This window comes from Panulirus ornatus, chromosome 18 (genome assembly GCF_036320965.1).
Source record: "Panulirus ornatus isolate Po-2019 chromosome 18, ASM3632096v1, whole genome shotgun sequence".
NCBI lineage: Eukaryota > Metazoa > Arthropoda > Malacostraca > Decapoda > Palinuridae > Panulirus > Panulirus ornatus.
In genome coordinates this window covers 28,193,898-28,207,124 of record NC_092241.1, presented here as the reverse complement: position 1 = coordinate 28,207,124, position 13,227 = coordinate 28,193,898, and the positions used below count along the sequence as shown (strand labels likewise).

The 13,227-nt window shown below is 44.4% G+C and overlaps 1 protein-coding gene across 7 annotated transcripts in view; it reads right to left on the bottom strand.

Moving 5' to 3' along the window:
- The window catches only part of LOC139755016 (uncharacterized), a 118,402-nt gene extending 111,501 nt beyond the window's left edge, over positions 1-6,901 (bottom strand). For all 7 annotated transcript variants that reach the window (XM_071672929.1, XM_071672927.1, XM_071672933.1 and 4 more), the window contains exon 1: positions 6,188-6,901. The gene's annotated coding sequence lies outside the window, so the exon portion shown is untranslated. The remainder of the gene's footprint in view (positions 1-6,187) is intronic.
- Positions 6,902-13,227: the final 6,326 nt, after the last annotated feature.

The following is a 13,227-nucleotide window of genomic DNA, read 5'->3' as shown; positions in this document are numbered from 1 at the left end:
GGAAGGTTACATCTGTTTCATGTCCTCTTGCTCTTTCCACCCATTCTGGAATCTTATTAGAACTTGGTGGAATGAAGCTCTTTGGAAAATAGTCATCAAACCCGAGGTAGATGTTCGATCAACCAAAGGATAAGTAGGACCTGCTGATGCATAATGTCACCTTTTCTCAGGTCATCTTTTCCTTACTTACCATCCTGACAATTCCTTCCCTTCAAGCCTCTCTTCCTCAACACCCACCATCCTTCCTCACTTTATCCTCCTTTCCTCCATCTCTCTTCCATCCTCAAATCCTATCCTCCTTCATCCTCCTTGCATCCCATCTTGTCTAATCCTTACTGTCCTATTTTATCTAGGGCTTCCTTCTTCTCTTACCCATCCTCTGCGGGAGGTATTACGACAGTCTGTGAATCGTTCCCTAAAAGCTTTATTTCATTGTAGATTAACATGTACACGTTATTTATGTGAGCAGCACCAGTTACCAGAACGCTTACGTGGTTTGGCCCGTTGCTAGGGTGATTACCTGGTAATAACTATGTTTATGAGTGTGTGTGTGTGTGTGTGTGTGTGTGTGTGTGTGTGTGTGTGTTAAATGGCGAGTTTTTTACTTGTGTAGGTTTCGATATTAGTCCAAACAGCAGAGAAACTGCGGATGGGGGTCTCTTATGTGACTGCGTGTTCGGGGTTGTATACCTCCTCTCCAACTGAGAGCTTGGTCTTATCATTGTCTATAGTTTGTCGACTATATTCATTGATTATTCAAAGCACATCAAATGCACGAATGGTCAGAGGAAATTATCCAGTCACCGCAGCACTCAAGTGGGTCATCATTAACAGCAGCACTACCAGTAGACCCCCCGAGGCTCAATCCGCCCTCCTCTTTAAGTGGATGTTGGGGAGCGGGTGTGGGCCAAGTAGTTCAGGATGGCCCATCCTCTCTTATCTGGCTTGGTCACGAACACATTGGGCTGTGTGGGGAAGCGGAGAAAGGTAGTGATAGGGGATTGTGTGGGGGGGTTTAATGAAGGGGCTCAACAGCGTCATAACCAAATTCGGGGAGTAGAGATTGGTGATAAGCTGGTACCTGCTGGCTTGGCTTCCTTTAGTTACTAACATCTGTATTGGAGTTGGACTGAACATAACGTGCAAAGTGAAGCAGGTAATTGTAAGGCAAATGAAATGCACCGAAGTCTTGGACATCGGAAGGATGTACTTAAGACGAGGGTCTAATCTGGCGGTTTGAGGTGGAATGAAACATATGCAGTGGTATGAAATTGCCTACAAGAGAATGAGGCTGTGTGTGCGGATGGGTGGGAGAGTAGATAGCGTAAGATGTGGTGAGGATCGGTGAGACGTAATTAGGTCCGCAGGATTGAATGTAGTGAGAATTTCAGTGAGTATGAATAGATGATAGTAACTATGGGCTAACGGGTATGCGAGTGCCTGGGATGTCGCAGGGGTCAGTGTGGAATTGGTGGGAAGAGAGCAGGGCTAGGGTGGAGTGGGAATGCCATAAGCACATAGAAAGGCGAGGATGAGGTAGTGCTTAGAAGCCCAGAAGGTAACAGAATGGAGTTGCAGAGGACAGTTTGGCAGGAGAGAACACTCCGTAAACAGGACGGAAGACAGGTGCATCTGGGAAAGAACAGATTAAAAGGACATAATGGGTTAGATCCGGTGAAGCCAGGACTTACTTTGATGGAACAGAAATGAAGGAGAAGAGTTTGCTAAGAAAGGAAAGAGAACAATGGGACTTGGGTCAATAAAGAAGACACAACAGAGAAGATGAAGCTCACTATAAAACGGATTAGGGAAGACAGAACATGTATGGACGGGAGGCAACTGGAGGTGACTGAGCTACTGTGATGAACGAGAGAGAGCTGGAGAGAGAGAGAGAGAGAGAGAGAGAGAGAGAGAGAGAGAGAGAGAGAGAGAGAGAGAGAGAGAGAGGGGTACATCCAGCAGGACTGGGCCAGCGGCAACAGCAAGTTATGAACACTTGTATATTTTCCCCAGCTTCTCCCGCATAAGATGATCTCTCACTGTTGTTCTGCTCTCCTAGACATTAGTCTCTTCTAAGAGAATTGACCATTATCAGTTGTTGTGATATACAAACTGGTATGCTGTGATAACATACTAAATGGTATGCTGTGATGATATTACTAAATGGCATGCTGTGATAACATACTAAATGGTATGCTGTGATGATATACTAACTGGTGTGCTTAATAGCATGTTGGGATCACATACTAAATGGTATGCTGTGATATAATGAATGGTATACTGTGATGACATACTAAATGTTATACCGTGATAATATACTTGATAGCATGCTGTGGTAACATATTCCCATTTAATTATGCGATTTCCGGTTACGACATTTTCATATGTAATGAGAAGTCTTTCTCAGGGACACTGCAAAAGTGAGCAACGAAGACGAAATTCAGATGACGGTGATGTGGTGCAACGTATCCTCGTAGCGAAGGATAGATAGTGCACCAGCTTTGTGTCTGTCAAGACTTATGTGGGCGTTTCCACACTATCTCTCTTCAAACTCCGAAAGAAACTGAATGATACACACACGTACACCACACACACACACACACACACACACATGCACACACACACACACACACACACACACACACACACACACACACACACATGACTTTGGAACTTCGCCGTCTCGTGGTTTTCGTAACTTCCACGATCAACCCCATTTTTAAAGGTGTACATTTACCACCTCCAAAACACCTACAATCCTCTATTTCTTCTCATTTTTGCCTATTTCTTTCAAACATATTCGTCTTTCTAAACCCTTATCATGATGTGGACTTTTGCTTGTGACAGAAGCATTCGACGTAAGCAGTTATTTTCTTTATACTTATATGCATTGGTCTTTCTTCAGAGGCATCATTGACATAATGCTGTTAGCATCTTGTAAACTTTTTCTCTCTGTGTCTTACCAAGTTTCATCATTACGTATTCTACTTCCTCATGACATACTTCGGCTATCGTATCATTCTTTTGCCTTCGTATCCAAATGCCAAACATCTATGCTTTGTTTTATGCTCCTTTTTTGTAAGTTTATCCTCCTTAAGTAGGTTTGCTGTAAGGAATCGTCTATATCAGTCCAAGATGTTGGCCCTTGCCTTATAGGATGCTGGCGTGCCTGGGATGAGCTTCACGCTAATATTAGATGATTCTTTAGCTGTTGCTATTACGGGAGAAGCTTATAACCTTGTACGGTTAGAAATAGGATTAACCAAGAGAACTCAGGCAGTAGGTAACTAGATTGTTTAGAAACGTCATGGAAACTGTTGCAGTGGTGCTGAATGAAAGGTCATATCCATACAGCCATAAGATAACCCAACTTATGAATGTCCATATTAAAGGTAGAGCTTACTAATTTCGTGCCAGATTTACTACACTCCTCTGGGACTTATCAGGTTCGGTTGAGTCAGCATTGAAGATTAGAATATATTCGTTAGTATGTAAGAAATTGCTTCTCTATTCCTGGAATATCCACTTGTCTGTGCTTTGATTTTGAAAAAGGTATACTATAGTTTCACTTATCCTAACTTTCAAATAACAGGTCTCTCTATATCGTTTATTGTAATCGAATTCTTACCCGAAAATGATATACATAATTATATATAACACCTACACATTTAGAAACCATGAAACGGTTATCATTTGATGCTATATTCCAAATGGAAAAAGGAGACAAGTTTTAAGTAATTCACTCCATAATACGTACACTTGACTCTTACTGAACGAAGATATCATAATACGAAACGTGAATAATCCCACCGAGGTAAGCCAGGCCACATCGACAACACTCCGCTCCCTTATGCAGCTTTCCTATTGACTCAGGTCGACGGAGCGTGCGCCGGGTAACTGAGGCAGACTGAGTGGTGGGCAGGTGATACCGTCTCCAACCCGCGGTTACCAGGCTCACTATTGTCACTGACCTTCTCAGGTCTTGTCTAGCTACGACCCTTCACATGACCGACAAGAACGCATGAACAGCGCACCAATCGTTAGGATGATCGAAGTATACATATATACATGATTGGTAATCATTAGGGCAAATAGGATACAAATATCGTGAAAGAGGAAGACTTGGCATGAAGGTAGAGTACGAGGGTGCAGCTTTGAACCACTGGATGCGGCAGATGTACAGCGACGCACTACACTCGACTGATTATAGCTATAATTATGGGCACGTGTTCCATAGGTTATTACCACGTCACCAAAATAGAATACATTTGGAGGCTCGGTCAGACCAGATCGCATTTAACGAACCCTTTGTCATAATAGGACGATGGTGTGACATGATAGTTGTCACTGTAATATGCTTGATGTCACCATCACAAGGAAGATACAGTTATCACTATGGCAGTAACTGTACCAGGAGCTGTGGGGTGAAGGAAGCGATTGCTTGAAATTCTTCGTTATGCCATTAACCAGACTGAAGGCTGACACTGCCATTTGTGACAGAAAGTATCGGTGAAATTCTCGGTTTTTTTTCGCATGACGAAATCTGTAATGACTGTATCACGGTGGAAAAACTCACACAACAAATGTAAGATATGAGGAAAAGTTGAATTTCGATCATCATATCTGCAATTATGATATAAGTCTTATGTGTTAGCTTTAGAGTTATGAAATCATCTAAACTATAGCTGTTCCTTTTATCAACTAATCATGTCGATAGTTTGTGATAATCATTAGAACAGCACTGTTTAAAAATACCATGTTACTCGTATTGTATTAGATCATCCATATTAAATCTATTTGTACCTAGGTATATAAGGAACTCGTACATACACTTCAGATTTAATAATGATTGCTGGAGAACACTTAAGTCCATGTTCACTCAATCATGAACAGTGTAACATCAAAACTCTGAACGAATGCGATCGATCAGGGGGATTCCAACCTGGGGTACGCTTGCACTTCTTAAGGGGTACATACATAGGAGTCTGAGAGTATAACCATGGTGTACACTGCTGTACAGTGTACACCATGAGTAATGTAGAATACAAGCAATGCAGAACATCCTCGTTACAAATCAGTATAAAATCCTTATATAGTTTCTTACAGATTTCATAATGAAATAATATAAAACCAATATGATTCTATCAGATTATTATCCTTAATTTTCAGGGTTACATGAGAACCTGTCATAATGCCCAAGGGGTATAGAAGAACAATTAGGTTGGGAACCCCCTGCGAAAGAGCTATAGACAGCAGAACAATACCCGTAGAGTTTATTACATGTATGTCCCCGTACCATATCCCTTCCCTGCTCAGCTGTCCTCCAGGGTAGGAAGTGACCAGCGACCAGGTGCTGGGTCCACCTGAAGCTAATTTACCCTCGCAGTTACCACTTCCCTTGTGGCCACCCTCAGGATAGGTCTGTAGCAGTATACGTTAAGGATGGGTTCTTTGATTCGGCTCATTTCCCAGTGGGAGTTAAAGTTTCTTTCTCTTTCACACATCTTAATACTTGTCACTTGTTCACCTGTAAGAATGCTTAGTTTTGGTTCCATATCATTTCTTGCACCAGCGGATTGCAGATACACACGTCCGGTAGTACAGAATCGGGAAAATATTAGCCTGTAATATAGCGAGTACTTTCAGGCCATAAATGATTCATCTTAAAGATTGCTCATTTATCAGAGCTTTATGATGACTCTCACTTTGAAAAGTAACTTCATTGAGAAAGGACATTTCTTTTTGATGTTGATGTTAAGCTGTTGACATGTTTTTCAGATTTATAGTTTTATAGATCGAAAACTGGTTTCTAAGCGTTATGACCTGATTTGGCTATTATGGAAGGATGAAGGCAATATTGTCCACCAGTGTATATGTAAAGTCTCGCATTTTTCTTACTGTGTGGTGTATAAAAAGCTATGATAAATAAACACTGAAATTCTGTGTTAGGCTGCATGATCAGTATCTAGTGAAAAACTGCTGTTATCATGAATCTAAAATCAGCTGCTGTAAAGTAATTGCTCAGAGGTTCAATGTTCTACCTCACAGCGTCAAGTCAGGTTAAACTACCGTAAGTTAGATTTCATTAATGAGTAATACTGTAAGGTGAATCAAACGAATGTCATGCATGACTTCACATAATCTGCAGTGTTATAATCTCGTGTGCGAGATGTTCAGATGAGCTCACCTTTTAGAGTCACGTTGAAATCACCATCCTCACTGGGTCTGACGGGTTATTCTCTCATCGGATGATACCAGGTACAAGATATCGTTGGCAGGGATTCACAGACAACATAGGCTTGGCCAGAAGTGAGGAGACGTGCTCTCGAATACGGAAAGGGTAACAACGAACAACACAAGATCTTCTCACGAGAAACTGTACTTTGCAGTTCTAGTTTTCCTTGACAGACTGCAAAATGCTTCCTGAGATCTTAGTGAGAAGACGTAGTCACTTTGCTCACTGGTGAGCTGCTAGACATGCAGGATCTTACGGTACGTCTACCAGTCCACTTCAGAGTTGAGTATACAGTAGCGTCTTGGTGTTGCTTCACACTACTGACTCTTTACCGAGTGCCACTCCCGGTCTGGATCATCTCTCATTCATTTTCAATCCTTAACTTGCCTCAGATTTACACCTCATAGAATCTTATCACCAGACTTATGATTGATCCGATCTATATATTTATTATATATATACTCGGTATATGAAATGACTCGTAAAAGATCAGCGTATCAGGTTCTCAAGGTTTTCTATACCTCCTTTCGAAAGACGGACGATTTTTCCTCAGAGGTCGGGTTTCGCCAGCAAGTTACTTAGCGAGCAGTGAGTGAGGCACTGGGACACGGACAGGCTCGGTCTGGTGAGGCTGCAAGAGCAACCGTAACGCGCGACTGGCCGATCGAGCGGCTGCCACTGAACTGTGTGAAGAAAGCGGTCCCTCACAGCCGCTTTGGAGATCGCTGCATGACCCGCCCCCTTCGTCTCGTTCGTACCGCCCCCCGCTCTGCTGTCCCTCCCATATCTGCTCCCCCGAAACCCGCCCCTTTTTCCCCCCCGTCACGCTTGCCAGATAATCCCCCCTAACACTCAACATTGCCAGGGTGGCTTCAGCAGATGATCATGGCTATTTATACCTTTGCATTTTTTTTCTCTTTTATTTTTACGATTCTCCAGTCGTCTATGTCTGGAAGTGCACCAGACTCTAATAAAATCCGTTGTTGGGTTATGTATGTACACAACGTATTTGTACGGGATGGTGGTAGTTGCAGCAGCAGCCCTGATGTAGACTGTTTAATGTCCCGGTGATGACGTGAGGGAGTAGGTATCATTGTAGCACCCCCACCACATCACCCTCTCTCCCCCCACATCAAGCCCGCCACCCCTCCCTTCCGCAGTCTGCCCCTCCCGCCACACCTGGACTAGTAGTATGACGTCAGCACGGCTCCCTCCGCCCCCCGCGCCGTAGCTCGGCTTACTCCAGCATTAGAGACAGTAGCCCGCGACGCGGCCCCCACGCCAGACGCACCGCTTCTGTCTCCGCTCCGCCGCCCGTTCGCTGCTGCCACTGTCTTCACCAGCTTGTCTACCACGTCTCACTCACTCCTTAAGAATAGGTGTTCACCTGCGATATACATTTAGAGTCGAGTATATGACCGAGAGCTACCGCAATCATTAACAGTGATAATAGACACTTAAGACATTACAATGAGACTCGCATTCGCATAATGCACAAGAACTAGTCGCAAGGTCTAGTCTGCTTAATTGGTCGCGTTCAGCTACCTGCCATATTCTTTCTGATTCACCAGCTTACCGTGCCCGATCATATCTTATCTGTCCATCAATGTAATGTTTTTAATGAGGTTTGTTACCTACCATTACACGCTTTATTGTCACTTTTTTACCCATTCTCATTGACTTTTACCACAGTCTCTGCTATGCATTACTCGAATACACCTTATACTAACAAGTCTCATAAGTATTAACAGTATTCAGCCTTTGCCCTGTACCGTCACCAGAGTCACCACCAGTTTGTACCGCCACAATGTCAGTTCCCAGTTGCCGCTACACTACACCGTCATTTGTCACTACCACTAGCTGGTGAACTCGTCCCCTTGCATCAGCCACACTTCGTGTTACCACCGTGACCCCACAGAGGCTCTTGTTATATTCTAACGTTTCAGTATCCACCAGGTGCTCATAGCTTCCTAAGCAACACGCAGCGCACAACACTTCAAAATTTCTCTCTTTAAGAACACTTTGGTTGCTGTAAAATCACTTGATTGGTGGGTAGTGTTTATAATAAGGTTGCTGATCTACAGACTAAACCATGGTAATCTTTCTCATAATCTTTCAGGTCAAATTCTGCTACATAAATGTGCAGTTTTTGAACATAGCCAGTGGATGGAGTGATGGATTTAGTTATATCTGGTAATCCCTTTATCACAGTCATCTTGGGCAAACAATAGGTAGCTTCATCCTGGTCCCACACTCGGAGGAGCCTTATTCTAACTCCAAATTGCTTAAGGTCCTCAGCCTGTTCTCCCTTCTGTTCATGTGTCACGACTCTGTAGATTCAAGAATTCGTTGCGCTGCGAGTCCACTTGGGAATGATCAAGAATCCTAGAAGAGCACTTTGTTTCTTATTTACCTATCACAAGCTTTAGGAGTATGTCGCTGTCACCCGTGGAATGGCTGAACTTTAAAGAAAATGAATTGAATGGCTTCATGCGAGATGGCGGTACTCCTCTGCGAAAGATTTCAACGCAAAAAAAAAGGTAGTAATCTGACTTCTATTTTCTAATGAATGTCTCTACCACGGACGCAAGGGATGGAAGTCTTTAAATGGGGGCACATGCACTACTTTTAAAGCTCTATCACCTGCTAATGCACTTCGTTAATGCTATTTATGGTATGATGCTGTCAATACACGAATATAGCGATGATGTTGAATGAGAACGTGAAATACTGCCATATTCTCAAAGGAAAGGAATTTTCTTCTGTTTCAAAGTATGATTAAAAGAAGTTTTATAATGGGAAGAATGTTGAAGTTCCTCAAGATTAGGTGTTCCAAAATCTTATCGTAGTGCTACGTGGCCTCTCTCGTCTCTTAGCGTGGTAACAGAGCAACCCATCAGTCTGTGTGAGAGCAACATGAGTCTATTTTCCTTTGAAATATCTGAAACTGACTTAGTGTCATACAGCGTCAATTAGATACAAGTCGGGTTTGATACTATTATATGCTAATACACTGAACTTGTTTCCGTCGTTGAATTTTGACGATCCTGAGTTTACGTCTCGGCAAGATGATAGGTTAGAAGCATTGGATGAAGGCCAGAGACCAGGTGGAGCAGCAGTGGAAGTGATGGTGCAGGTGACCTGAAGCATCTTACTCGTACACAAGTTCTAATGTACCATCCTGTTTGTGGCATCTCTCGACATCTTGGCCTACTGTCCTCACCCCGACCAGGAAAGTCCCCGTTAGATATGACGGGACGACAGTGTCGTCAAATACGGGAAGTTCCTGTTTTTTTCTTCTCCCACCGGACAGAGTTTCTCTCCACTGCCACTGATGGGTGATGAAACCAGCATAGCTGGAGACTTAACTAGCCTGCACGTCCTTCACTTGGAGGAGCCAGCACCCAGCAACGCGTTGTGTAGCCAAAACGATCCTGGGTCATATTGGCTTGCCATCCTCATACGGCCATGACAGTCCTTGCGGCTTTTACCGGGTGATGGGGCTATTACATATGTCACAGAAGTTCACCTTACGGATAACCAAAGCTTCTTTACACCACTCACGCAATGACTATCCTCGTGACAGGACGTAAAGACACTTCCTTCGATCTTAGATTACTCATATCAGCAGCACAAATGATGCTATCTATCTATCTATCTATTTATCTATCTCTCTGACGCCCGTCCTCTCCGGGAACTCTCATCAAGCGGTAGCTAGGGCAAAAGAGACAAATGGTGCAATGAATATTTTCCCACCCTTAGCGAATGAACAGATAAGGCAACATGATAAACAGATGAAAACGTATCAGAAACGTATAACGATGATGTAAGATATGTCGCTGAAGGTAAAATGTTTACAGTTAAGGCGTGGCCCGTCCAGCGTGCTTAGCGTCCTCCGTCACCATCCTGGGAGCGAAGCGTGCTTAGCGTCCTCCGTCACCAGCCCGGGAGCAAAGCGTGCCTAGCGTCCTCCCTCACCAGCCCGGGAGCGAACCGTTCCTAGCGTCCTCCCTCACCAGCCTCGGAGCGAAACATCTCTAGCGTCCTCCCTCACCAGTCCGGGAGCGAACCGTTCCTAGCGTCCTCCCTCACCAGCCCGGGAGCGAACCGTTCCTAGCGTCCTCCCTCACCAGCCCGGGAGCGAACCGTCCCTAGCGTCCTCCCTCACCAGCCCGGGAGCGAAACATCTCTAGCGTCCTCCCTCACCAGCGCGCTCCTTCATTCCTCTGAGGAGTGTCGACCTTGCCCGCCCCCGGCTAGTGACGAACCTTGACCCTTGCAACCCCAAGGACGGCCGACCACCCTGCCACCACCACCACCACCGTGGTCGGCGCTTACTACCACCACCGCCATGACCGGTCCTCACTACCACCTCCCACACGACTGTTCTTAGCCTTCGTTACCACAACCACCATCATGCTCAACCCTCGCTATCGCTGCTGCCACCCGCTTACACCGCTAGTATTACGTACGTGATCACTCCTCCACCGTCTCCAGTGCTAACGAGATTAGCCCTTGCTAACACCACCATTTTCATTCACCCTCATCGTCATAATCACCACCACAATCGCCATCCATCAAATCCATTACCTCAGTAAAGATCAGCCCTCACTATCACATCCTTCGCTCGAGCCAGCCCTCTCTACCACCAACAGCATATTGTTTGCTTTTAAGTCAGTTCACTACACTCGTTGTCACCATCGCCACAGCCGTGTTTCACTGACACTACCTAATTCCCACCACACTGGTGTAATTATGGCTCGCCGCCATGATCATCAGCAATGATCCACTGCATCAAGTCTACGACCTTGATCATGATCATCTTCCCCGACAGTGAGCACCGCTACAATTGTCCAGTCGGACACTGTAACCTTCACCGCTTTCAATATATCGAACATCCATTGTGTCCTTGTGTTCATTATCGGTATCATTCTAACATTGTCAACCAGACGGAAGAAGGTTTTGTGATCAGTTTATGAGTCTTTGCGTTCTTCGACGTTTTGAGAAAAGTCCGTAATAATGACACGCACAAACACTTATGTCTTCACAGGACAAATTACGGGCGATGGCTTTCAGTGTATATAAAAGGAAAATCTTCTTAAAAGCAATGAGGTTATCTTAATGTTTACTATTGTTGTCTTTGTCATTCAGAAATCTAAACAGCACTGATCATCTAAGACATTGACATTAACATCACCACCATGATCTCTTTTAGCATCACCTCCATCACTATCACCATTATCATCACTATCACCACCACCACCGTCATCATATCATTGTAGTCCTCTCAAAAGCAGTTTCTGCCTCTTTCATCTCCATTTTCTACACCACCAGCATTGTTACCATTAGAAAACCAGATGAGTCCTTACCGCACCATCATTACCATTACATTCCTATTACTAACATTAGCACTACCTTCTAAACTACCACCAAAATAGCGCAAAATAACTTTTCAGTCCTGAGAAACGCATCTTCTCTAAACCCTCGATGCTATTACACTTTGACCTGATCATTGCGGACCACGACAAGAGCTACATGTTCACTAGGACCCCGATACCATCTGTTTTTGTCCTTGATTTATCCTGATTGTTACACCCACAACGCAATTGGGCCTCGACCCTACCCTTACTGGCCAGGTGAAATGCGTCTTCACTGTACCATGAAGAGAATGATGACTGTTGCAAAATTTATATGAAAAGAAAGGAAAAAATTGTGACACACACACACACACACACACACACACACACACACACACAAACTTTTTTAGAAGTACAAAAAATAGATGGTAGTAACGAAGCTTTAATCGGAGGTCTCTCAACAATGCTGTGATATTAGAGAGAGAGAGAGAGAGAGAGAGAGAGAGAGAGAGAGAGAGAGAGAGAGAGAGAGAGAGAGAGAGCTTGAAATGGCAGTGGATTAAATAAAAGATCATGTGAAGGTGCCGGTGATTGAACCAAGTATCGCCATGGAACGTGTCCTGCTCCACGAGCCATCAGGAGATGGAGACGAAAATTATACAGCTCGTGCTGGGCAGTCGGATGCGTTCCACTGTGCGAGCCAAAGAGACGCGTTAAGAAAATGAAAAAGTCGCCTCACATGAGCAAGGCGGCCAGGTGTGTCCCACCAAGCGAGTCAAGAGGCGAGCTGAGAGACAAAGTGGTCGTGTCAACTTACTAGTTACGACGCGAATTGACAAAAAGGAAAAACTTTAATAACACGTGTGGCGCAGGAAGTTACGTGCCGCCAGCCAGGATGCGAGTGTTCGGCAGGAAAAGTTGCATCGCATGTGTGAAAAGGCCGGATATATCCCACCATGCAAGTCATGGAGCAAGGCGATACAGAGAAACGCTGCACCAAACGTGTGGGGCAGAGATGTTGGGTGTATGTATGCTGGCCACGAAGCGAGGTGACACATGGAGAGGTTCTTCCTCCCCGTGTGGAGGGGAGAAGCAATTTATCAACACGCGAATCATGAGACGAGTTGACAGATGGAGAAATTGCACCACTGGTGGAGGAGGGCCAATTGTATTCAAACATATAGGCCATCGGGCGAGTGGACAGATGAAGACGGAGCTGTATGGAACGTGTGGGGATACTAGTCGTGTTTCTCGAGGCAAGCCACCGAGTGAACTTATGTATTGGACAGATGGGAGGGAAGTTACACTGTATGGCCTCCTTTCTTTCCTCCACCACTCTCAGGCAACTGATAGAACACTTGTGAAATGGAATCACAAAAAGGATGACAAGAATATATCACGTTATCTTTTTCTTGATATGAATCAAAATAAATGTACAGTTAGGAGAGCAAGATTGAGTCGTAATTTAGATTTCCCTTTCTCATCCTAGCTCTAGAAACCATTAGCTTACCTCAGGCCAAGTATGGGCGCTTCCATATTACGTTTCCTTTCGGTACAAGAGACATTTCATTATTTTAATATAGGATAAAGACAGTACAGAAATACGGGTAAACTATAGCAGGAAAATGAGGCTTA